Genomic DNA, 21,593 nt, shown 5'->3' on the forward strand with positions numbered 1-21,593 from the left:
TCCTCTCCCTCGCTTTCCTAAGACTCACCTGTCTAAAGAAGACCCCTATTCTTTCTTTAACCCAATCCCACCATAACAGCAACTCTGCAAAATCGCTCTTCCTCTTCACCCATTTAGCATAACAGGTCTTAAACTCTTGTAGGATTTCTTCTTCGTCCAACAAAGAGGTGTTTAACTTCCACAACCCCTTCTTAAACATAGTTTAAGAAACCAAAAACTCCACCAGAAGCGCTTTGTGGTCAGAAAAAATACAATCCATGACTTCATACTTACCAGCCCCCAAAAATTCAGTACTCTATTCTAGACCTTATCGATCCCTTGTCAGAGAAAAAAGAAAAATGTGGTTTCTCCCCCACTTTTACTTTTGAACACATCCCTCAAACGGAAATCCAGAACCATCTGGTTAAGGTTCGTACTTGTGACGTCCAGCTTTGCTTCAGCTGTACCTTCCCGATCTTGCGTTGCTCTAATTAAGTTAAACTCACTTGCCACCACTGTATGGGCTCTCCCAGGCAACAAGAGTCTCAGATTGTCCAGCAGTTCCAACCTGTCTTTCTTCTCTGCCGAAGCATACACGTTGAAGAGTCTGATTTCTTCCCCATGATAAGATAGGATGCACTGTAGCAGTCTTCCAGGAATCACTTCACTGACTGACTTCACTTCCACCGCCCTATTTTTGACTAAGACTGCCACCCCTTCATTTCTGCTATTGCAACCCGTCGACCACACTGCTGGACCGTACTGCCACTCATCCTGACCAGGACAGCTGTGCAGGCAACATTCTTGTAACAAAAAAATATCACAGTTCATCTTTGCCAGATGTTCCAGAACTGCAGCTCTCCTATATAGAGAGCCTATGCTCCTCACATTCAAAGAAAAAATCTTAAGCAGCGCCATCAAAAAAAAGGAGTATCAATAAAAACCTGACACTGCCCACATTTGACTTCTCCATCACTTCTTTTTACTTTTTCCCCCTTTATGACCTGCTGTCTGCCCCATCACCTTCACCATCTTATTCACATCCTCCTCCTGCAAGAATGGGTGGCACGGGGAATCAGAAGTATCACTCCCTCCCTCCTCCATACGGGACCCATCCTCACCCACATCTGACAGCACAGTGTAAGGGTTACTTAATTCTACCTCACCAGTTCTTGATCTCTTAGCAGAGCCTCCTATCTCCTCATCATCACTTTTGACACGGGTGATTCCCCTCTCCCGCTGGGCAGGCGTCAGCATATCATCACTTTCCACATCACTGACATCTACAAACTCTTCCTCCTCCTCCTCCCCTTGGTCCCCCCACGGAACATCAGGACCGGGTGACAGCTGAGAAGCATAGGAACACCCAGGACTGCCTATATTCTGCAACCCATCACCAGACTCAGCAGTGGCCGGGGTATGTAACTCCTCCCCCTCCGTGGCACTACTGCACCCAGCGCCCCCTGCTAACACTGTACCTTGCAATTCTTTCACAGCAGCTCGGATTGCCTCCACGCCGTGCTCGGAAGAACCCTCCTGCACACCTGTGGCACAACTGGACCCAGCCAGCCCACCTGCAGGAGAGTCCCGCCTCGCCGATGGTGTCACATCAACAGATACATTTTCTCCTCCTGCTGCACTGTCTGGCTCTTTCCTAACCAGCTCACTCTCTGCACTGTCTGGCTCTTTCCTAACCGGCTCACTCTCTGCACTGTCTGGCTCTTTTGTAACTGGCTCACTCTCTGCACTGTCTGGCTCTTTCCTAACCGGCTCACTCTCTGCCTTGTCTGATTCTTTCCTAACTGGTTCTTTTCTGACCGGCTCTCTCCTCCCCGGCTCATTCTGTGCACCTCCCGACTCTGCACTTTCGGCTTTCTGCACGCCATCCCGATCAGCTGACCCACCTCCCGCGGCCATGTTTCCTCCATCAGTATCCGCAGCGGGTTCAGAACCCTGCGATTCCTCCTCCCCCCGCTGCCTCCTGAACACCCCCGCAGCAGCCTCCGCATATGACAAAGCGGACCTTCTCACCACCTCACAGCTGCGGGCTAAGTGGTCTCTGGACCCGCATAAGTCACACACTCGGGGAGCGGTGCACTCACGGGTGTAATGCCCCTCCTCCCCGCATCTCCTGCAGCAGATCTCTCGCTCACACACATCCGATATGTGACCAAACTTTGAACAATTTCTACAGTATTTCGGCATCCCCGGCCAAGTCAAAAAACCTCTCTCACCCCCCACATTGAATACCGCTGGGGGTCTCTGAACGCCCAGCACATTATCAGGGTCTTCTTTGAAACGCACATAAAACACATATTTCCCCGTGAATATACCATACTTGTTTTTAACCATCTTCCCACCCCTCACCTCCGAACAGTACTATGTAGGAAACACTGGATTACATCCATATTCAGGTGCGGATCATTAGAGATGGGCCGAACCTCCGATTTTAGGTTCGCGAACCCTGTTCGCGAACTTCCACGAAAGGTTCGGTTCGCAAAAAAGTTCGCGAACCGCAATAGATTTCAATGGGGAGGCGAACTTTGAAAGTTTTAAAAAATTCTATCAGCTGGAAAAATGATAGAAAACATGTTTCAAAAGGTCTAATACCTGGAGCTCCACCTAATTGAGTGAAATACACATCACTGCTGGAGGACCCTCCCTCCTCGGAGCAAGGTCCTTTATACCATTTGCCTACCTACACTAATTAGTTATGGGACAGCTGCTACACACTCTGCTAGGGAGATTTTAATCGGCCACCTCCCTCCTACCCGAGGGAGGAGGGTCTCTTCTGCCAGGGAATTATACTATTTTAAAAACCAGTATACATCATACCATAGCTGGGAATCGAACCCAGATCTCACTGTGTGGTGGGCACATCACCCTAAGCACTGTACCACTACAGTAGTAAGTGAAGCTAGCCTAAAATGTACCATTTATGCTCAACGCAATAGAACCATTAGGTTGCTTAAAGGAGAACTGTAGTGAGAGGTATATGGAGGCTGCCATATTGATTTCCTTTTAAGCTATACCAGTTGCCTGGCAGCCCTGCTGATCTATTTGGCTGCAATAATAATAATAATCCAAACATTTGTATAGCGCTTTTCTCCTGTCGGACTCAAAGCGCTCAAGAGCTGCAGCCACGGGGACGCGCTCAAGAGGCCACCCGCAGTGTTAGGGAGTCTTGCCTTGAACTCCTTACTGAATAGGTACTTGACCTAGCCAGGATTCAAACCCTGGTCTCCCATGTCAAAGGCAGAGCCCTTAACCAGTACACTATCCAGCCACTGTAGTGTGAATCATACCAGAAACAAGCATACTGTGCTGCCACACAGCCTCTTATTTCTAGCAGTTGTGATTTCATGTTATGTTACAGTTATTTAGTATCTTCCTTACACCCCTGCTGTTTCTTGCTAGTTGGTAGCTCCCACCCCTTCTCTTCCTGCTGTAACTCCATTTTGCATATTTGTTATGTAGAGGCTGCAGAGTTAGGGAGCTGTGTAACTTCATTGGAAATTTACCTATGAGAAAGACTATAAAAAGCCTGGTGTTTGTACCCTTTGTTACCTTGAAGCATAAAGAAGCATTGGAAAACCCCTCAGGAGTCTTTATTCATTGAGTAAGCTGCCTGTTAAAGCGTTATTAACCTGCTGCACACATCCATACAGACTGGGTCTACAGGAGCTTGTGGCAGGTACAACAGATGCTGAGACAGAACAGTAAATTTCCAGAAGAATCCAATCGCATGGCTATCTCTGCAGCTTCAGAACCGTGAGTAACCATTGCCTGTGTGAAGAACAAAGGCCCTAAGACAGGAATTGTTCATACTGTGCACTGAAGGACACTTGCCTGTGTGTTACAAGCCATCAGAAGCATTGCACTGCATTAGAATACAGCTACCTACTGAATATTCCCCTACAGTGCCAACCTATCACTACCAGGGATTGCTGCTCTGTGCTATGGGCTCATCTCTCTAGGACTACCAGCTTACACAAGTTTGCCTTCTTGGTGAACCATAAGCTCCTTCTCAACTGTGCAAAGATTGTGTATCATTGCTGTACAAGTCACAAGGATTCATTACTATACAAGTCACAAGGATTCATTATTGTCAAGCTGTTTGGACTGTGAATTTAATGCCTGCATTTATTGAAAGAGCTGTATTTCTGCCTTCTATAGTGATTTTGAACTGTTTCTGTGTGCATTGCTGAGAAATCCAGCTAAAACCAGTCTGCAGCCTTAGCTGGCTCATTGTAACAAACATTCAGCTCCACCCAGCCCAGCTCGTTTGTAAACAAAAAGTATCAATTCACCCAGCACTGTGCCTTGGCAGACTTCCAACAAGACTCTGAAACTACAGCACTTGTCATTATGTCTGACAGAGATTCCACCTATGAGTTGCCTGCATTTAATCCAGATGAAGCAGACACCTTGCTTCATTCTGCCCGTCCAGTTAGAGCTCCTCATCCATCCTTAAAGGCAAGAGAAGCTTATGAGTCAAGTAAAGAAGAAACGTCTAGCAGCTTGAATGCATTATGGGAGAAAACTTTAAGTTGTATAACAGCCGCTAATGAAACCAGCAATAATACTGAGCAATTGAACACTGCTCTTTCAAGGATTAAGAAGGCATTTGAGAACTATAAAAGACTTTCTGAAAAATACTTTTCCTTTTTGTCACGTTCCAGCACAGAGGAAGCTTCACTAGAATTAAAGGACTTTTCTTCTACTGACCAGCAAAGATATAGCACATATCTTGAAGCAAAGACACAGATAGAGGGTAGATTAGCACAGCTACATGAAACTGCATCCTGTATATCTGCTTCTTCCAGACACTCAGGAAAATCATCTAGATCTGCTCGCTCGCATCATAAAGCATCTTCTAAGTCATTGCGATCCTGCTCTGTTAGGTCAACACTGAGCGACCAGATACTCAAAGCTCGCCAAAAGGTTGCAGTAGCCCAGGTTCAAGCCACCTGTTCTGAAAGAGAAGCAGCCTTTAAGGCAGAAGCTAAACTCATGGAAGCTGAAGCACAGGCAGAAGCTAAACGCAAGGAAGCTGAAGCACAGGCAGAAGCTAAACGCATGGAAGCTGAAGCTAAACGCATTCAAGCAAGAATACAAGCTGAAACAGAGGCCCAGCTAGAAATCCTTCAGAAGAAAAGAGAGAAGGAAGTAGCCTTAGCGGAGCTATCTGTCTTAGAACAAGCTCTATTGGAAGAGGAAGGAGCATCTTTTCCTAGCTTGGCTGCCCATCAAGACCCTGTTGAAAGGACTCTACAGTTTGTCTTGACCCAGAACCATGAAGATACAGTCCCACCTTCAGTTGGAGATTCTTCTCATAATCATTCAGCAAGTCAATCAAAGGGCAACACATCACCGAAGCAACCTGAACTAGACGCACCTTCCAACAGAGACACTCTACAACTACCGCGTGCCACAAGATCAAGTGTACCAACCTATCCACCTCATGTGCCACCACAACCCTCTGTGGACAGAGATTACAAGGGCAGAGCAGAAGACGACCGAGTGAACTCTATACCTCCTGTAATACAGTGCAATTCAACTTCAAATGCACAGAGATCTTCTGATGCCAGACCCATACCTGGATTGAACCCATCTGCAACACCTTTCTCTCCACCTTCCAGCCAGCATCAGATACCAACTGTGATCCAAGATGGTGCACCATCACTATCACCTGCGCATGTAAAAACTGAAACTGTTGACATCGCAGAGTTCAGCAAGTATATGATTCGACGAGAGTTGATTACTACTGGACTGTCTAGATTTGACGACCGCCCAGAGAACTATAGGAGTTGGAGATCTACATTTAAGGCGGTAACCAAGAACTTGGACATTGAACCTCAAGAAGAACTTGACTTACTAATAAGGTGGTTGGGGCGTCAATCTTCAGAACAAGTAAAGAGACTTAAATCTGTCTACATTTATAACTTTGAAGCAGGCCTTCAGGCTACCTGGGAACGTCTGGAACAAGACTATGGGAGCCCTGAAGTCATTGAATCTGCCTTACTTCAGAAACTAAAAGACTTTCCTAAGATCTCTGTTAAGGACAATCATAAGCTTAGAGAGTTAGGTGACCTTCTTCATGAACTTGAAATTGCTAAGTCAGATCCTAGTTTGCCAGGCCTTAGCTATTTAGACACTGCTCAGGGCGTTAATCCTATTGTTGCAAAGTTGCCTATTCATCTCCAAGGAAAGTGGACTAGTATAGGATCAAAGTATAAATATGAACACCATGTTTCCTTTCCCCCATTTTCTTATTTTTCTAAGTTCATAAGGAAGATCGCAAGATCCAAGAATGACCCAAGCTTCTTGTATCCAGACACAACCACCCTTCCTTCTACTACTTCAAAGGGGTTAGCCACCAACAATAAATTGAAGGACTTAAGGCATCCTACTGCCGTGAGGAAAACTGCGATCACATCCAATGTCTTGGCCACAGACACTAAATTAGAAGATACCAAGGCAAGCAATCTTGATCAACGGTGTCCCATTCATAATGCACCTCATTCCCTCGCCATATGTCGTGCATTTAAGGACAAGCCTATTGAAGAACGCAAGACATTTCTCAAGGAACATAATATCTGTTTCAAGTGTTGTGCATCCTCCAAACATTTAGCTAGAGACTGTAAGATCGCCATCAGATGTTCCCTGTGTAACAGTGCCAAACACATGGATGCTCTTCATTCAGACCTGTTCAAAAATAAATCTTCACCCGACAGCAAACCCAAGACTACATCAGATGATGGCGGGGAGAAGACTGAGCAACATACCAACACCGTAACTACAAGGTGTACAGAGGTGTGTGGAGAAGGCCGTTATAACAAGTCTTGCAGCAAGATATGTCTCGTAAGAGTTTTTCCTGAAGGATGTCCACAAAATGCCATAAAAATGTATGCCATACTTGACGATCAGAGCAATCGCTCATTGGCAAGTACAGAGTTCTTTGACTTATTCAACATTCATGGAGAGACTTGGCCCTATACCTTGCAGACATGCGCAGGACAAATCGATACTTCTGGAAGAATAGCTCACGGTTTCATAGTGGCATCAGAATATGAGAACATAGAGTTTCCTCTTCCAACTCTAATTGAATGTGATCAGCTACCGAACAACAGAGAAGAGATACCCACACCTGAGGTTGCACGCTATCACTCTCATTTGAACTTCATTGCTGACTGCATACCACCACTTAACAAGGATGCGAAGATCTTGATTCTTCTTGGGAGAGACATTCCCAGAGTTCATAAAATAAGAGAGTTATGCAACGGTCCAGATGATGCTCCTCATGCTCAAAAACTTGATCTTGGATGGGTGATAATAGGAGAAGTCTGTTTAGATAAATCGCACAAGCTCTTGGACGTAGCTTCCTACAAAATGAATGTGGAGGAATTCTGTACCTATCAATCGATGAAATGTAAATTGCACTATCATGTGAAGGAAAGACTGGATTTCAAATCTGAAGTTCCATATCAAGCCCTCCAAAGTATTACTTGCAAGCTTACTTCTCACAAGGACCTTGGTGATTCAGTGTACCAGACTACCGGTGATGACAACAAGATTGCCCCTTCAATTAAAGACAAGGACTTCATCAAGATTATGAATGAAGAGTTCTTCAAGGACAACTCCAACAGTTGGGTAGCTCCATTACCCTTCCGTTTACCAAGGCTTACTCTCCCTAACAATCGAGAACAAGCTTTAGCTAGAACTCTCCGTAGCAAGCCTGAGATGCAAGAGCACTTTCTAGCATTCATGCAGAAGATTCTAGATAACCATCATGCTGAGCCAGCACCAGACCTTAAGGAAGGTGAAGAATGCGGGTACCTTCCATCCTTTGGAGTCTACCATCCTCGTAAACCAGGACAAATCAGAATTGTCTTTGACTCAAGTGCTCAATTCAAGGGAACCTCCTTAAATAATGTTCTTCTAACAGGCCCAAATTTAACAAACAACCTTGTAGGAGTGTTGATGCGGTTCAGGAAGGAACCCATTGCCGTGACAGCTGACATCCAACAAATGTTCAACTGTTTCATTGTCAGAGAGGACCACAGAGATTATCTCCGATTCTTGTGGCACCGCAACAATGACATCAAGGATCAGGTGATAGATTATCGCATGAGAGTCCATGTCTTTGGAAATAGTCCATCTCCTGCAGTGGCAATTTACGGCCTGAGAAGAACAGCACAGGAAGGAGAAAGAGAATTTGGATCTGACACCAGGCAGTTCATTGAGAGAGATTTCTACGTAGATGATGGCCTCAAATCCTTCTCAACACCTGAAGAAGCTATCAGCCTCATAAAACGAACTCAACAACTCTTGTTGACTGCTAATTTAAGGCTTCACAAGATTGCATCTAATAGCAGTGAAGTAATGAAGGCTTTCAATCCAGAAGATCATGCTAAGGATTTGAAAGATTTGGACTTGGGAGTAGATGCCCTACCCACACAAAGGAGTCTCGGTCTTCTTTGGAATGTAACTTCAGACACATTCACCTTTCAGGTCTCTGATACAGAGAAGCCATTCACCAGACGAGGAGTCCTGTCAACTGTCAATAGCCTTTACGATCCCCTAGGCTTTGTGACACCAGTTACTGTCCAAGGGAGATCCATACTTCGTCAGCTTACTGAGAGAGTCACAGATTGGGATGCCCCTTTGCCAGCAGACCTACTGCCTAAATGGGAGAAATGGAGAAACTCCTTGAAGGTTTTGGAAGAACTTAATATTCCACGCTGCTATTCACCCACTTCACTTTCAAAAGGTCAGAGGAAAGAGATTCACATCTTCTGTGATGCATCCACTGAAGCTATAGCGGCTGTGGCTTATCTCAAGATCATAGATCCCTCTGGAAGATCCCATGTTGGTTTCCTACTAGGAAAAGCCAAGTTAGCTCCAAAACCTGTTCATACTATTCCAAGACTGGAATTGTGTGGCGCAACCCTAGCAGTCGAAGTTGCAGAATTCCTGCAAAATGAAATGGACACTGAAATTGATCAGATTAAGTACTACACTGACAGCAAGATTGTACTTGGCTACATATGCAACAGCGTAAGAAGATTCTACGTGTATGTGGCTAACAGGGTGGAACGGATAAGAAGAATCAGTAGACTTAAACAATGGAACTATGTCCCGACTGATTTGAATCCCGCAGACATCGCCACAAGGTCAGTGCCAGCAGCTGCCCTCACACGAACCATTTGGTTTTCAGGGCCCAAGTTTTTAACAGATCAGTCTTCCACAAACTCAGAAGAAGATATTGATTTCCACTTAGTGGATCCAGATACTGATCCAGAAATCCGCCCTGAAGTTATAACATTGAGTTCCAACATCTGCTCAAGAAGAAACTTGGAGGTGAGACGTTTTGAACGTTTCTCTACCTGGAAAAGATTGGTGAGGACTATAGCAAGATTAAGCCATATTGCACAGAGTTTCCGCAAGCCCAATCAGACATCATCCTGCCATGGATGGCACACCTGCAAAGAGTTACCCAATGCATTAGAGTATGAGAAGGCAGAGTTATTCATCATACGTCGTGTGCAAGAAGAGGTCTATGCAGACGAGATCAAGTGTTTGAGAGGCAATAGACCAGTCTCAAAGAGTAGTCCGCTATTCACACTGAACCCAGTATATGAGGGTATGCTTAGAGTCGGTGGACGTCTGAATAAGTCCAACCTGCTAAGAGGAGAACAGAACCCGTTGATAGTACCAGGAAACCACCATCTGGCAACTTTGATTATCCGGCATTACCATGAGACGGTCAGACATCAAGGAAGACATTACACAGAAGGTGCCATTAGAGTTGCAGGGTTCTGGATAGTTGGAGTGAAAAGACAAATAGCCACGATCATTCACAACTGTGTCAAATGTCAGAAGTTAAGAGGTAGACAGCAGTATCAGCAGATGGCTGACCTACCCGCAGACAGACTGAGCGAAGATGCACCCTTTTCATATGTCGGGATTGATGTATTTGGACCATGGACAGTAACGACCAGAAGAACCCGTGGTGGTCAAGTCAACAGCAAAAGATGGGCTGTAATGTTCACTTGCTTAAGTGTAAGAGCTGTACATATCGAAGTGATTGAGTCTATGGACACTTCAAGTTTCATCAATGCTCTTAGGAGATTTCTCGCACTAAGAGGTCCTGTGAAGATGTTGAGATCGGACTGTGGCACTAACTTCATTGGTGCGTGTAGAGAGTTACAGATAGACCGACAACAAGTTGGAAAGTATTTGAGTGATCAAGGTTGTGTGTGGAAGTTTAACCCACCACACTCTTCACACATGGGCGGAGTATGGGAACGCATGATTGGCATGGCAAGGCGAATACTGGATTCAATGTTGCTTGATGTGAGTTCTTCACGGCTTACCCACGAGGTGCTCACCACATTCCTTGCTGAGGTTGCAGCAATAATAAACTCAAGACCACTGACTGCCGTATCCATAGATCCAGAATTTCCGACTATCTTAACTCCAGCTACATTATTGAGCCGGAAAATTGGACAGATTCCAGCACCAAAGGGTATCTTTGATGAAAAGGACATGTATAAACGTCAGTGGAGACACGCTCAATACCTTGCAGATCGGTTCTGGGACAGATGGAGGAAGGAATACCTCACACTTTTGCAAGGACGTAAAAAGTGGCAAACCCAGAAGCCCAACTTAAAGGAAGGGGATTTGGTCCTGCTAAAAGACCAGCAAACTCACCGGATCCAGTGGCCAGTTGGACTTATTACAAAGGCCATTGCTAGTGATGATGGAAGGGTCCGAAGTGTGGAAGTCAGGATCGTGAAGAACGGGGACTCAAAAACTTTCCTCAGACCAGTCACTGAGACTATCCTTATTATGCCTGCTTCTAAAGGTTCTGATCCAGTCTTATGTGAGGGAGTCACTCAAGCCCCTAACATAGATAGCCAATAGACTTGAGAAGGCTAGGTTAAGAATGCTAGATAGCATTTTACTCCATGCAGTGTTAAAAAGAAAAATAATTGAGTAGTGGTATCTCACGATACCAGACGGGGAGTGTGCTGCCACGCAACCTCTTATTTCTAGCAGTTGTGATTTCATGTTATGTTACAGCAGGAAGAGAAGGGGTGGGAGCTACCAACTAGCAAGAAACAGCAGGGGTGTAAGGAAGATACTAAATAACTGTAACTCCATTTTGCATATTTGTTATGTAGAGGCTGCAGAGTTAGGGAGCTGTGTAACTTCATTGGAAATTTACCTATGAGAAAGACTATAAAAAGCCTGGTGTTTGTACCCTTTGTTACCTTGAAGCATAAAGAAGCATTGGAAAACCCCTCAGGAGTCTTTATTCATTGAGTAAGCTGCCTGTTAAAGCGTTATTAACCTGCTGCACACATCCATACAGACTGGGTCTACAGGAGCTTGTGGCAGGTACAACAGATGCTGAGACAGAACACATACAGCTAATCTTGTTAGATCTTACAAAAATGTCAAACACCAGATCTGCTGCATGCTTGTTCAGGGTCTAGGGCTAAAAGTATTGGAGGCAGAGGATCTGCAGAATAGCCAGGTAACTGGTATTGCTTAAAAGGAAATCAATATGGTAGCATCCATATACCTTTTACTACAGTTCTCCTTTAAAGGGAACCTTAAGGGCCCATTCACACTTGAGCGGGAATCGCACGATTCCCGCTCACGGCAAACCGCTAGCGGTTCTGCAAGAACCGCTACACAATGTAGCGAATGGCAGTGTTCTCACTGCCGCGGTTGCGGTTAGTGATAACCGCAACCGCGCTGCATGCAGCGGTTTGCCGGCGACGAGCGTTCCGCGATTTGCGATCGGGATTAGCGTGCAAAGCACGCTAATCGCGATCGCTCCAAAACCGCTGCAGTGTCCAGTGATTTTTCCGCGATAATCACAGGAAAATCACTCCCGCAAAACGCCGGCGGTAATCGCCGGCGTTCTGCGGTTCTAAGTGTGAATGGGCCCTAACTGAGAGTGGTATGGCTGTTTCCTGTAAACAATACCAGTTGCCTGGCAGTCCAGCTGATCTTTGTGACTGCAATAGTGGCTGAATCACACCCTGAAACAAGCATGCAGCTAATCCAGTCTGACTTCAGTCAGAGCACCTGATCTGCATGCTTGTTCAGGGGCTGTGGCTAAAAGTATTAGAGACACAGGATCAGCAGGCGATTCAGGCAACTGGTATTATTTTAAAAGGAAAAATCCATATCCTTTTCCGTTTAGGTTCCCTTTAAGGATTTGTAGCATAAAAGCCAACTCACATTGGCTGGGATTTGAACCTGGGTCTCACTGTATGGTGGACAAGCACACTAACCACTATACCAACTGAAGCTGGCCTGAAATTGCTGGCCTAAAATTGCTGGCCTAAAATTTACTATTTATGCTCAATACAAGAGAAAAAGTAGACAAGACAAATAACATTTATATCACACTTTTCTCCTGGCGGACTCAAAGGACCAGAGCTGCAGCCACTAGGACATGCTCTATAGGCAGTAGCAGTGTTAGGAAGACTTGCCTAAGGTCTCCTACTGAATAGGTGCTGGCTTACTGAACAGACAGAGCTGAGATTTGAACTCTGGTCTCCTTTGTCAGAGGCAGCACCCTTATACATTATACCATGCAGCCACTGCTTACAGATATTTAGCCAGACATGGCCTTCTCTTTTGTATTATTTGTCTTGTCTACTTTTCTCTTGTATTGAGCATAAATAGTAAATTTTAGGCCAGCAATTTCAGGCCAGCTTCTGTTGGTATAGTGGTTAGTGTGCTTGTCCACCATACAGTGAGACCCAGGTTCAAATCCCAGCCAATGTGAGTTGGCTTTTATGCTACAAATCCTTAAAGGGAACCTAAACGGAGAAGGATATGGATTTTTCCTTTTAAAATAATGCCAGTTGCCTGAATCGCCTGCTGATCCTGTGTCTCTAATACTTTTAGCCACAGCCCCTGAACAAGCATGCAGATCAGGTGCTCTGACTGAAGTCAGACTGGATTAGCTGCATGCTTGTTTCAGGGTGTGATTCAGCCACTATTGCAGTCACAAAGATCAGCTGGACTGCCAGGCAACTGGTATTGTTTACAGGAAACATCCATATCACTCTCAGTTAAGGTTCCCTTTAAAGGAGAACTGTAGTGAAAGGTATATGGAGGCTACCATATTGATTTCCTTTTAAGCAATACCAGTTACCTGGCTATCCTGCAGATCCTCTGCCTCCAATACTTTTAGCCCTAGACCCTGAACAAGCATGCAGCAGATCTGGTGTTTGACATTTTTGTAAGATCTGACAAGATTAGCTGCATGCTTGTTTCTGGTGTGATTCACACTACAGTGGCTGGATAGTGTACTGGTTAAGGGCTCTGCCTTTGACATGGGAGACCAGGGTTTAAATCCTGGCTAGGTCAAGTACCTATTCAGTAAGGAGTTCAAGGCAAGACTCCCTAACACTGCAGGGTGGCCTCTTGAGCACGTGGCTGCAGCTCTTGAGCGCTTTGAGTCCGACAGGAGAAAAGCGCTATACAAATGTTTGGATTATTATTATTATTATTACTGCAGCTAAATAGATCAGCAGGGCTGCCAGGCAACTGGTATAGCTTAAAAGGAAATCAATATGGCAGCCTCCATATACCTCTCACTACAGTTCTCCTTTAAGCAACCTAATGGTTCTATTGCGTTGAGCATAAATGGTACATTTTAGGCTAGCTTCACTTACTACTGTAGTGGTACAGTGCTTAGGGTGATGTGCCCACCACACAGTGAGATCTGGGTTCGATTCCCAGCTATGGTATGATGTATACTGGTTTTTAAAATAGTATAATTCCCTGGCAGAAGAGACCCTCCTCCCTCTGGTAGGAGGGAGGAGGGAATGGGTAGAAGGGAGGCCTATTAAAATCTCCCTAGCAGAGTGTGTAGCAGCTGTCTCATAACTAATTAGTGTAGGCAGACAACTGAGTCAAATGGTATAAGGACCTAGCTTGAAGGGAGGATGGGCGGGTTCTCAAGCAGTGTGTTTGACAATAACATGTCTGCTGACAGTGAAATGGAGGGTAAAAATTTTGCTCAATACAGCATTATGGGGCGAATCGAACTTCCGCAAAAAACCCCAAAGTTCGCCTGGAACCGTTCGCTGGCGAACCGTTCGGCCCATCTCTACAGATCATATACTGTAAGTGAACAGTCAATACAGTCTCTTGCAGTTGAAACATTGGTTTCACTCTCATCATCGCCAATAACTCGTTATCCTTCATCAATCTTGCCTTTTCGTACACATTTGTACACAGCCCCTCCGAATGAAAAGTGACATCATATAAGCCCTGATTCTGGAAATCCTGCACCATGTAGATATCGCTCACCTGTAAGTTTAAGGCATCCAGCAGCACACCCTTCACAATTTTGTCCAGATTGATTACGCTTTGAAATGTTTAACCACTTGAGGACCACAGTCTTTCTACCCCTTAAGGACCAGGCACTTTTTCCCCATTCAGACCACTGCAGCTTTCACGGTTTATTGCTCGCTCATACAACCTACCAACTAAATGAATTTTGGCTCCTTTTCTTGTCACTAATAAAGCTTTCTTTTGGTGCTATTTGATTGCTCCTGCGATTTTTACTTATTATTATATTCATCAAAAAAGACATGAATTTTGGCAAAAAAATGATTTTTTTAACTTTCTGTGCTGACATTTTTCAAATAAAGTAAAATTTCTGTATACATGCAGCGCGAAAAATGTGGACAAACATGTTTTTGATAAAAAAAAACACCCATTCAGTGTATATTTATTGGTTTGGGTAAAAGTTATAGCGTTTACAAACTATGGTGCAAAAAGTGAATTTTCCCATTTTCAAGCATCTATGACTTTTCTGACCCCCTGTCATGTTTCATGAGGGGCTAGAATTCCAGGATAGTATAAATACCCCCCAAATGACCCCATTTTGGAAAGAAGACATCCCAAAGTATTCACTGAGAGGCATAGTGAGTTCATAGAAGATATTATTTTTTGTTACAAGTAAGCGGAAAATGACACTTAATGACAAAAAAAAAAAAAAAAAAAAAAAAAAAGTTTCCATTTCTGCTAACTTGCGACAAAAAAAAAATGAAATCTGCCACGGACTCACCATGCCCCTCTCTGAATACCTTGAAGTGTCTACTTTCCAAAATGGGGTCATTTGTGGGGTGTGTTTACTGTCCTGACATTTTGGGGGGTGCTAAATTGTAAGCACCCCTGTAAAGCCTAAAGGTGCTCATTGGACTTTGGACCCCTTAGCTCAGTTAGGCTGCAAAAAAGTGCCACACATGTGGTATTGCCATACTCAGTAGAAGTACTATAATGTGTTTTGGGGTGTATTTTTACACATACCCATGCTGGGTGGGAGAAATATCTCTGTAAATGGACAATTGTGTGTAAAAAAAAATGAAAACATTGTCATTTACAGAGATATTTCTCCCACCCAGCATGGGTATGTGTAAAAATACACCACAAAACACATTATACTACTTCTCCTGAGTACGGCGATACCACATGTGTGGCACTTTTTTGCACCCTAACTGCGCTAAAGGGCCCAAAGTCCAATGAGTACCTTTAGGATTTCACAGGTCATTTTGCGACATTTGGTTTCAAGACTACTCCTCATGGTTTAGGGCCTCTAAAATGCCAGGGCATTATAGGAACCCCACAAATGACCCCATTTTAGAAAGAAGACACCCCAAGGTATTCCGTTAGGAGTATGGTGAGTTCATAGAAGATTTTATTTTTTGTCACAAGTTAGCGGAACATGACACTTTGTGAAAAAAAACAATTAAAATCAATTTCCGCTAACTTGTGACAAAAAAATAAAAACTTCTATGAACTCACCATACTCCTAACGGAATACCTTTGGGTGTCTTCTTTCTAAAATGGGGTCATTTGTGGGGTTCCTATACTGCCCTGGCATTTTAGGGGCCCTAAACCGTGAGGAGTAGTCTAGAAAACAAATGCCTCAAAATGACCTGTGAATAGGACGTTGGGCCCTTTAGCGCACCTAGGCTGCAAAAAAAGTGTCACACATGTGGTATCGCCGTACTCAGGAGAAGTAGTATAATGTGTTTTGGGGTGTATTTTTACACATACCCATGCTGGGTGGGAGAAATCTCTCTGTAAATGGACAATTGTGTGTAAAAAAAATCAAACAATTGTCATGTACAGAGATATTTCTACCACCCAGCATGGGTATGTGTAAAAATACACCACAAAACACATTATACTACTTCTCCTGAGTACGGCGGTACCACATGTGTGGCACTTTTTTACACCCTAAGTGCGCTAAGGGGCCCAAAGTCCAATGAGTACCTTTAGGATTTCACAGGTCATTTTGCGACATTTGGTTTCAAGACTACTCCTCACGGTTTAGGGCCCCTAAAATGCCAGGGCAGTATAGGAACCCCACAAATGACCCCATTCTAGAAAGGAGACACCCAAAGGTATTCCGTTAGGAGTATGGTGAGTTCATAGAAGATTTTGTGGCAAAAAATAAAATCTTCTATGAACTCACCATACTCCTAACGGAATACCTTGGGGTGTCTTCTTTGTAAAATGGGGTCATTAGTGGGGTTCCTATACTGCCCTGGCATTTTAGGGGCCCTAAACCGTGAGGAGTAGTCTTGAAACAAAAATGACCTGTGAAATCCTAAAGGTACTCATTGGACTTTGGGCCCTTTAGCGCAGTTAGGGTGCAAAAAAGTGCCACACATGTGGTATTGCCGTACTCGGGAGAAGTAGTATAATGTGTTTTGGGGTGTATTTTTACACATACCCATGCTGGGTGGGAGAAATACCTCTGTAAATGACAATCTTTTGATTTTTTTACACACAATTGTCCATTTACATTTACAGAGGTATTTCTCCCACCCAGCATGGGTATGTGTAAAAATACACCCCAAAATACATTATACTACTTCTCCCGAGTACGGCAATACCACATGTGTGGCACTTTTTTGCACCCTAACTGCGCTAAAGGGCCCAAAGTCCAATGAGTACCTTTAGGATTTCACAGGTCATTTTTGTTTCAAGACTACTCCTCACGGTTTAGGGCCCCTAAAATGCCAGGGCAGTATAGGAACCCCACTAATGACCCTATTTTACAAAGAAGACACCCCAAGGTATTCCGTTAGGAGTATGGTGAGTTCATAGAAGATTTTATTTTTTGCCACAAAATCTTCTATGAACTCACCATACTCCTAACGGAATACCTTTGGGTGTCTCCTTTCTAGAATGGGGTCATTTGTGGGGTTCCTATACTGCCCTGGCATTTTAGGGGCCCTAAACCATGAGGAGTAGTCTTGAAACCAAATGTCGCAAAATGACCTGTGAAATCCTAAAGGTACTCATTGGACTTTGGGCCCCTTAGCGCACTTAGGGTGTAAAAAAGTGCCACACATGTGGTACCGCCGTACTCAGGAGAAGTAGTATAATGTGTTTTGTGGTGTATTTTTACACATACCCATGCTGGGTGGTAGAAATATCTCTGTACATGACAATTGTTTGATTTTTTTTACACACAATTGTCCATTTACAGAGAGATTTCTCCCACCCAGCATGGGTATGTGTAAAAATACACCCCAAAACACATTATACTACTTCTCCTGAGTACGGCGATACCACATGTGTGACACTTTTTTTGCAGCCTAGGTGCGCTAAAGGGCCCAACGTCCTATTCACAGGTCATTTTGAGGCATTTGTTTTCTAGACTACTCCTCACGGTTTAGGGCCCCTAAAATGCCAGGGCAGTATAGGAACCCCACAAGTGACCCCATTTTAGAAAGAAGACACCCCAAGGTATTCCATTGGGTGTATGGCGAGGTCATCGAAGATTTTATTTTTAGTCACAAGTTAGTGAAAAATGATACTTTGTGAAAAAAAACCAATAAAAATCAATTTCCGCTAACTTTTGACAAAAAATAAAATCTTCTATGAACTCGTCATACACCTAACAGAATACCTTGGGGTGTCTTTTTTCTAAAATGGGGTCACTTGTGGGGTTCCTATACCGCCCTGGCATTTTACGGGCCCAAAACCGTGAGTAGTCTGGAAACCAAATGTTTCAAAATGACTGTTCAGGGGTATAAGCATCTGCAAATTTTGATGACAGGTGGTCTATGAGGGGCCGAATTTTGTGGAACCGGTCATAAGCAGGGTGGCCTTTTAGGTGACAGGTTGTATTGGGCCTGATCTGATGGATAGGAGTGCTAGGGGGGTGACAGGAGGTGATTGATGGGTGTCTCAGGGGGTGATTAGAGGGGAAAATAGATGCAATCAATGTACTGGGGAGGTGATCGGAAGGGGGTCTGAGGGGGATCTGAGGGTTTGGCCGAGTGATCAGGAGCCCACACGGGGCAAATTAGGGCCTGATCTGATGGGTAGGTGTGCTAGGGGGTGACAGGTAGTGACAGGAGGTGATTGATGGGTGTCTCAAGGTGTGATTAGTGGGGGGAATAGATGCAAGTAATGCAATGACGAGGTGATCAGGGCTGGGGTCTGAGGGTGTGGGCGGGTGATTGGGTGCCCTAGGGGCAGATGGGGGTCTAATCTGATGGGTAGCAGTGACAGGGGGTGATTGATGGGTAATTAGTGGGTGTTTAGAGGAGAGAACAGATGCAATGCACTTGGGAGGTGATCTGACTGCGGGTCTGCAGGCGATCGGATGGTGTGGGTGGGTGATCAGATTGCCCGCAAGGGGCAGGTTAGGGGCTGATTGATGGGTGGCAGTGACAGGGGGTGACAGGGGGTGATTGATGGGTGATAGGTGATTGGCAGGTGATTGACAGGTGATCAGTGGGTTATTACAGGGAAGAACAGATGTAATTAATGCACTGGCGAATTGATAAGGGGGGGTCAGAGGGCAATCTGAGCGTGTTGGCGGGTGATTGGGTGCCCGCAAGGGGCAGATTAGGGTCTGATCTGATAGGTAAAAGTGACAGGGGGTGATTGATGGGTGATTGATGGGTAATTAGTGGGTGTTTAGAGGAGAGAATAGATGTAAACAATGGATTTGGGAGGTGATCTGATGTCGGATCTGCGGGCGATCTATTGGTGTGGGTGGGTGATCAGATTGCCCGCAAGGGGCAGGTTAGGGGCTGATTGTTGGGTGGCAGTGACAGGGGGTGATTGATGAGTGATTGATGGGTGATTGATAGGTGATTGACAGGTTATCAGGGGGGATAGATGCATACAGTACACAGGGGGGGGGGTCTGGGGGGGGGGTCCTGGGGAGAATCTGAGGGGTGGGGGGTGATCAGGAGGGGGCAGGGGGGAGATAAAAAAAAATAGCGTTGACAGATAGTGACAGGGAGTGATTGATGGGTTATTAGGGGGGTGATTGGGTGCAAACAGGGGTCTGGGGGGTGGGCAGGGGGGGTCTGAGGGGTGCTGTGGGCAATCAGTGGGCGGGGGGGGGAGATCAGTGTGTTTGGGTGCAGACTAGGGTGGCTGCAGCCTGCCCTGGTGGTCCCTCCGACACTGGGACCACCAGGGCAGGAGGCAGCCTGTATAATACACTTTGTATACATTACAAAGTGTATTATACACTTTGTAGCGGCGATCGCAGGGTTAACATCTCGCCGGCGCTTCCGTATGGCCGGCGGGATGTTACGGCGGGTGGGCGGAGCCAGTTGCCGGGGGAAGCGCGCGTCATTAATGACGCAATCGCTCCCCCGGCTAAGGAAAAGGACGCACCGCCTTAAGGCGTATTGCGGTCCTTAGGGGATCCACTTTGCCGCCGCCCAGAAAACCGTGGAGTAAACTTTTTTGATAGCCTTTCGGCTTGAAAGCCATATTGACCCAGAAAAAGTGCCAATATCAGGGATCACGACCCAACACCCAGGGCCCCCCGCAAGGAGGACCCCAGCCACCCCTTTTGCCCAGACCAAACAGTAAACCACTTGATCTTAGGCAAAAGGCCGAGAAGCGATAACCCGATTACTCTCCGCAGCCGCGCCGGCCGACACAGCACACTCCCTGGGAATTACAGTGAATTACCTTCTAAATGCAGCAGCGGCGACCAGCGCACAACCGCACTGCCCCGCACAGCCAGCTAACCCCGGCCAGCTACCAGCTGCCAGGGGGGGGCCCCCTTCCCACTGCCTGTGCAGGCCTGCCGGGCCCCCGGGATGGGCACACCTGTGCTAAACGCAGACGCACGGGCCAGGCTCAGCTGCTGCCTGATTACATTAGCATGGCCCCGCCCGCCGCCGGAACAGCCGTCACCCCTCCGCTGCTGTGCCTCCACGTCGAAGAGAAAAGTAAAGTAGGCTTTCGGCTCCCTGCATTCCGGCAACACGCTAGGAGAGAGAGAGAGAGAGTGTGGATGGCAGAGGAAGTCAAGTCTCTAGCCTGGCTGGCTGATTGAGAACACAGTGCGTCTTTCTTCATTCATCCTCCTTCCTCTTCATCTCTCTGTCTGGACGTGTGAGGTGTGCCACAAGAGGGAGACACAGGCCGGGGAGTGGAGAGCCTAAACAGGAGTTGCCTTCCTAGCCTGCTGCTGCACACTCTCACAGCCTGGCACTGAAGCAGGCACCTGAGCAGGTGCTGAGTCACAGGAAGTCAACCAATGATGTCACAATACCCTGGGCCCAGGCAGCTATATAAGGGGCTGCAGCCAGGGCTCTGCCTGCCAGTCCGCTGGCAGCTCTCCAGGGGAGGGGTGCTGCTGCTTCTCTTGCAGGGGACAAAGTGCAAACATGAAGAAAAGTGGGCCGGTCATGGTTTTTTTGGCCCGCAGCAACTGCGCAGCGCAAGTAGAGTTCAGTCGAAGTAAAATTGAAAATGTTTTTTTTTTGTTTTTTTGTGTGTTTTTCCAACTTCTTTTCTTGTCTGTTCTCAGGTTCTGATAACCAATGCGAAATACAGAGTCCATGAATAAATGACATAGATGCACAAAAAAGCAGACACAACTTGAAACAATGTTTTTATTGTGGATTTCAACTGTATTCTGCACCGAGCAGTAGCAGCACAGACATAGACCGCACAGCAGGGTGGACAACACAACACTTGCTACTGGCAAATTCACTTTGCAGAGGGACACTTCATTTCTCCACTAGGCTTCACATCACTTTGTTAGTCAGCCGGGTATTTGAGTAGTTTTGATCTGTTTTTTGACACTAGTTAGAGAGAGTAGTGCACCGGTCCTGGAGGTACTGCAATACCAGGTCGATGCGCGGAGTGGACAGAGCAAGCTCTTCTTCCATCTCCCTGTTCCAAAAATCCATTTAATATATGGTCCCCAGATAGGGGACGTATCAGATATTAAACTGATAAGAACAGATTTTTTTTTATTATATAAAAAGAAGCTATTAAGCTAAGCACAATATCAAACAAACCAAACTTAATTTATCTCTTACTTATAAAAAATATTTCCACCTCATCGGCTGCCACCACCTATTAGCCTTCTCCTTACCATAATTTTTACTATCATATTAATAAATCACATACAATCTTGAAAGAAAAATTTTAACAGTTTCATCCACCCCAATCACATTCTTCTTGAACACCAACACATTCCTTACATCCCATAATACAGCCTTGTAAACCACACTCAGAATCCAAATCAACCTGCATCTCTCTTCATCCTCACAACACCAGCC

General features: G+C 45.5%; 1 non-coding gene across 1 annotated transcript; it reads right to left on the reverse strand.

Moving 5' to 3' along the window:
• Nucleotides 1–21,121: 21,121 nt before the first annotated feature.
• On the reverse strand, nucleotides 21,122–21,303 carry LOC137505701 (U2 spliceosomal RNA). The gene has a single exon (XR_011020304.1). It is a non-coding gene; the product is annotated as a U2 spliceosomal RNA (small nuclear RNA).
• Between the last annotated feature and the right edge of the window lie 290 nt (nucleotides 21,304–21,593).

Source organism: Hyperolius riggenbachi, chromosome 4, assembly GCF_040937935.1.
Source record: "Hyperolius riggenbachi isolate aHypRig1 chromosome 4, aHypRig1.pri, whole genome shotgun sequence".
Taxonomy (NCBI): Eukaryota; Metazoa; Chordata; class Amphibia; order Anura; family Hyperoliidae; genus Hyperolius; species Hyperolius riggenbachi.